This window comes from Chinchilla lanigera, unplaced genomic scaffold (genome assembly GCF_000276665.1).
Source record: "Chinchilla lanigera isolate Chin_1 unplaced genomic scaffold, ChiLan1.0 scaffold00080, whole genome shotgun sequence".
Lineage (NCBI taxonomy): Eukaryota > Metazoa > Chordata > Mammalia > Rodentia > Chinchillidae > Chinchilla > Chinchilla lanigera.
This window is the reverse complement of record NW_004955481.1, coordinates 7,227,319-7,232,713: the sequence shown is the minus strand read 5'-3', so window position 1 is coordinate 7,232,713 and position 5,395 is coordinate 7,227,319. Positions and strand designations below refer to the sequence as shown.

The window sequence follows — 5,395 nt, the reverse complement described above, 5'->3', positions numbered from 1 at the left end:
CCGGGCAGGGGTGGGGACCGCGCCGCGTCCCCCGCGCCGTGACCCGCAGCCACCGCTGGGACTGGGGTGCGTCTCCCCCACCGGCTTATCGAGCACTTGGAGGCTGCAGATTTGTGGCGGAGGCACAGGCGAGGTTTTCCACTCCTTTGGTAACGTCAGGGTTAACTTGGGAGGGCTGGGCACCCCCCACCGCAGCCACCCTTCTGCTTCTCTCTTCTCCGCGATCGCACGCTCTGGGAGGTCCGGAAAGCCTAGGGGTGGGAGAAGTCAGATAGCGAGGCTCGGGAACCGAACCCTAAACCTTTGCCCCCGGTCCGCTCAGAGCTCTGTGACCCTGTGCAGGGTTCGCCGACCACGCTGAGCCCCGGGCGGCGTGCCCTACCTGGGAGAGGGGAGGTAAAGAAATGAGAAAGCAGGAATGAAGTTAGCAGAGGGGTAAAGGATCTTTTAAGGAAAAAGCCATCTCCCCTAGGCAGGCGGTCGGCTCTCCTGGAGGAGGGGGGCTCGTTCCTGGCCGTACTTCCTGTCGGTGTCTGTCCGCGACCCTTCCCACCACCCGGTCGCTCGCCCATCCGCCTGTGCCCCTCTTGCGCTCAGAAGCTGAGCCTCCTTTTCTGTTAGTGAAAGTTGCAATTAATGCTGTCATCTTCATAAAGCAAAGGCGTAACCCAGCCCCAGGGTCCCACCTGTGACCAGCTGGCCCCGCAGTGGCTGCTCCCCTTAAACACCAAGAAGGAAATGAACTCCGTTCTAATTAGGTGAGTTTGCTACAGACACCAATTTTCATCTCGCTCTCAGAAAGTGTGATCATTTCAACTATTTTTGTTACTTACCACCCTCCCCCAATCCTTACTCTACTAACAAGTCAAGATCCTGCCAAGATTTCCTTGTAAATAAAACTGTCTGTATGGGGTGTGATTTTGAAAACAGACTTCAGGGGACAGAAGAGAGGCGGACTTCTTCGTGGAAAGAAACCCAGAAGGATGAGCAGCTGCTGGGAACCCATAGGTCGTTGCTGGGGGGACCCCAGGGCTGGTGTCACCGCTTCGTCCACCCACCGCTGTCACCTGCATGACTTGCTTGGGCGCTGACTCTGCTCTATGCAGACCTTCGGGAAGGGGCAGAAAGGAGCCGGGAAGCCCGGTTCCAGGGGAACTTGAAGGAGAAGTTGGCACAGGGAGGAGCTGGCCACTCTGCCGTGAAGCCCGGCAGCCCTGCAGTGTCCTGACCCTCGCTGACGCTTATGGCTTCTCCAGCCCAGTGACGGCTTTATCGTCCTAACCACTCTGCTCTCCCCTCGGGTGAAAGGGACCTCAGCAGCCTCTGTTACACGTGTGAGCCTTTACTGAGCTCTGTTAGCTGTGGGAATACCGAATGGATGGGACCCTGCCCTATAGAAATGGTTTAATCGGGGCCAGCAGGCTTGATCAACACAAGGATATGTCCTGGATTCCAGGGAAGCCAAAGGAGAGGGTCCATGTGCATCCTGAAGGACACCCCCCCCCAAATAATTAGGCAACTTGGAAAGGTGAAGAAGAGCCGCTCCAGGCAGAAAAAACAGCACAGGCAAAGGCTGGGCATGTGCGGCAGTGCGGTACAGAAAAGGAACAATCTGCTCTGGCTGGAAAATAGAGAAGGTGTCCCATGGAAAGCGTCCTGCTGGAGGGCAAGGTTAGGAAGGAATGTAAGTTTATGAAGACCTTGGTCATCATCCTAACAGCAATGGGGAGCCGCTAAGGATTGTGGGCAGGAGATTAACATTTAAAAAGATCTCTCTGAGCTGGGCACAGCACCATACACCTGTAATTTCAGCATTCTGGGAGGCTGAAGCAGGAAGATGCAAGTTCTAGCCTAACCTAGGGAAATTAGTGACTTACTGAGGCCTTGTCTCAAAATAATAATAAAAAAAAAAAATTTAAAAGGGCTGGGGTGCAGCTCAGTGTAATGACCTTAGGTTTAACCCTCAGTATTTTAATTTTTTTTTTTTTTGGTGCCGGGAATAGAACTCAGGACCTTGTGCTTACCAGGTAGGTGCTTATGCTGCTGAGCTATATATCCCAGCCCAACCCTCAGTATTGAAAACAAAAACAAAAAGATACTTGACATTTTTGGTGACACATGCCTGTAGTCCCAACTGCTTTGAAGACTTAGGCAGGAGGAATCCCTTGACCTCAGGAGTTCAAGGCCAACTTGGGCAGCATAGCAAGACCCTGTCTCAAAAAAATATCCCTCTAACTGCAGTTAGGGTATAGATAGGAGGGAGGTTGGCCTGAGCGCTGGGCCGGGAGAGAGCCTTCCCAGAAGGTCCCAGGACAGCAGGGTCAGGAGAGGGAGGACCTGAGTACCCACAGGGAATCTCCTGCCTCCGTCTGCCCCAGGAGCTCTTGCCTGACCTTGGCAGATGGTGTTCCTGAGTCTCCAAGGAAAGAATTCTCGCCTCTCACCAGAGTCCTTGCCCTGGGCCCTGCTGGGAGGGAAGTGACCATCCTGATTTAGAGACCATCAGGGCGAGTTGTGATGCCCAGTGACCTCTGTGAGCCTGAGGCCACCTCTCACCTGAAGTCCTCAGTGTGGCCTCAGCCTCTCCACCCAGCCCACTCTGGGGAACCTGCAACAAGGTCAGACCTCCGGGCAGTGGGGCAGGCGTCTGGGGTTCAAGGGATGGGAGTGACCGGGCTACCTGATGCCTTCTGTCCCACCCCAATTTACGACAGCCAAAGGGTGGACACATTCTGCACAGGAAGGGGCCATAGCGGGAATGATCATGGTTTCCACTCGCTTTCACTCACCAGCCACCATGGGCCAAGCACTCGCAGATGCCTCAGCATGGGCTGCACACAGGCCTGCCCTAGGAGAATGCTTGGGGCCTGGCGACAACTGGCAGCAAACAATGCCAACCAGCATTTGTATCCTGCTCCTCATTTTGGCAGCACTCCACACTTGTGACTTTTTTGAAAGTCCTCGATGAGACACTGTAAGGCAGTGAAGAACAGCATAAGAGTCTAGGTATGTTAGTTAGCTTCCCAACACTGTAACAAAACCCCTGAGACAATCAACTTATAAAGAGAAAAGGTTGCTCACAGTTCTAGACGTGGCAGTTCATGATCACCTGGCCCCACTGCTTTGGGCCAGTGGCCGGGAAGCACAACGTGGCAGGAGTGCATGGCAGAGCAAAACTCTTCACCTTGTGGCTAGGAAGCAAAAGGGAAAAAGGAAGAATGGGATCCCATAGTCCCCTTGTAGACGCCAACCCCGCTGACCTAAAAGTCTTCTGCTATCCTGGGGACCAACTTTTTTAAAGATGTGGTACTTTAGGGGAACCACAGCTCCAAACCATAGTCCTAGGGAAGAGCTGTTGGAACCCCAAGAGGCCCCAGTACGCTGTGAGAAGAACCTTGGAAGGAGGGGCCGCTCTGGGGTCCAGGGTGTGGAAGGGTTTCTGAGCAGAGGGAACAGCTGCCGCAAAGGCATAGAGAGGGCACAGCTGTGCACCATGTCAGGGACCATTAAGGGGCTGAGCACAGGAGGATGGCCGGGCGGGTGAGAAGTCCTGGAGTATGGGTCAGAGGACGCTGGGCCTTGTCCGGCGGGTCGTGAAGTGGTGGCACTTTCAGTGGAGCAGCATTTTAGGAAGACCAAGCTGGCAGCTGCTCACCAGCGCCATTGGCGAACATGTTCTGAGTGTCCATGAGGTGCCAGGCCTGGGCCAAGGTGCTGAGAGACGGGGAGGGTTAGATGGGAGCCTGGCCTCCTGGGAGAAAATGAGATAATCCCCTAATTACAGCCCAGTGGGATCTTGGGGAGAGGCGAGGTCATGGGCCCCGGCTCAGCTCTGCACCCTTCAGGTGAAGGGAGGGCTTTGTGTTAAGTGCCTGTAGGGGTCTGATGTTCCTAGAGCGGGAGCCAGAAGGAAGGGGCCTCCGCTGAAGTGCCGGGCGGAGCCTTGGGGAGCGGAGCGGTTTGTTTGTGGACACCTGAAGCTAATGAGCAGCCGGGGAAGGAACACTCAAGGCTGTAATTATCACTCAAAGCAAGTGGCAGCGCCGGCCTGGAAGGGGGGCAGGCGGGGTGACTTTGCATCCAGAGCCTCTTCCACGGGCCTCTTCTGCAGCGCTTTCCCACCCTCCCGGCTCCCTCAGCCGGGCTGCACCCTGCAAAGCTCCTCCTGTCTCCCCAGCAAACCTAAGCAGACCCTGTCCCCACCTGTAACGCCAGTCTTCAGAGAAACCAGCAAACCAGCCCCAAGCTGCTGCCATTTGCCTGCCTGAGATGAAGACGTGAGTTATTTTTGACTGTGATCCAAGCCTGGGCCCTGAATTCTTTTGTCTTCCAGGAATCCCCCAGTCCTGTTTGAAGTCTGCAAGTCCCAACAGCAGACGCAGCAGCTTGGGAGGAGAACACCGCTGGGAGCCCAGCCGCCCTCAGCCCCAGCCCTGGCCCGGCCTGCTCCCAGGATTGCCTGTCCCCTGCGAGATCAAACAGGACAAGGCTGCTTTTTCCCTCTCCTTTCTTCTCTTCCTTGCACTCCGGGGCCCCATATTTTCTGAGTCACTTAAATCATTACCGAAAGACGTCTAGGTTCACAGACACGGAACCCTTTCAAAGAGAAGGACGGGCGCTCAAAAGTGGAGCTCGGAAAAGTACAGAGGAAGCATTCCCAGTCCCAAGATTTAATCAGTCACTCCTTCAGGGAACCCACCAACAGCTCCGCCTGCTCTCGCCTTCCTCGCCTGCCATCTCCAGGGTTGGCAACACTTCTGAATGACCTCAGTCACGCCCTAGGACGGTCCTGTCTGCTCAGTGGATATTGTGGCTGATCTTGTTGACTTTTTTATAATTTGTTTTTGTTCATTTTTTTGAGACAGGGTCTCACTATGTAGTTCAGGCTGGCCTTGAATATGTGGCAGCACAGGCTGCCCCTGAACTTACAGCGATCCTCCTGCCTCAGCCTCCTGAATGCTGGGCTTACAGGTGTATGTCACTGTGCCAGCTCCTCCTGTTCTATGCTGTGCATCTCTGGTCAGTGCTTTCTCCCTCTCCAAGCCTTTCCTTGACTCCAGATCCCAGACAGACCCCTCCTTCCTCGGAAGCACTTTCTTGTTTTTTATCTTCCTGAGACCAGAATGTGAATTCTTTGAAGGGGAGGATTATGGCTTATTCAGTTTTGCATCCATCACAGTACACAACACTGCACAGCGGAGAAGCTGAGCCCACGTCTGTTTAATGAAAAACAGAGCCTGCCTCTCTTGATATGACACGAAGTCTAATTACACAGTTATTACTCTCAGCCCCCCGCAGAAGACAAGTTTTATGTTGTGGAGAAACGGTTGTTCTGTGTAGTATAATGATATACTTGGGTGTCTGCCGCTTTTATTTCGAAACACTTCCACATCTG

General features: G+C 54.2%; 2 long non-coding RNA genes across 2 annotated transcripts; one reads left to right on the top strand and one right to left on the bottom strand.

Annotated features, from left to right (window-relative positions):
- Positions 1-80: 80 nt before the first annotated feature.
- Positions 81-4,858, top strand: LOC106146474. Its single transcript, XR_001230921.1, has 3 exons — positions 81-149; positions 657-758; positions 4,334-4,858. It is a non-coding gene; the product is annotated as an uncharacterized LOC106146474 (long non-coding RNA).
- LOC106146473 lies at positions 112-3,259 on the bottom strand. The gene is made up of 3 exons (XR_001230920.1): positions 3,082-3,259; positions 2,790-2,972; positions 112-251 (listed from the first exon to the last, which is right to left on the bottom strand). It is a non-coding gene; the product is annotated as an uncharacterized LOC106146473 (long non-coding RNA).
- Positions 4,859-5,395: the final 537 nt, after the last annotated feature.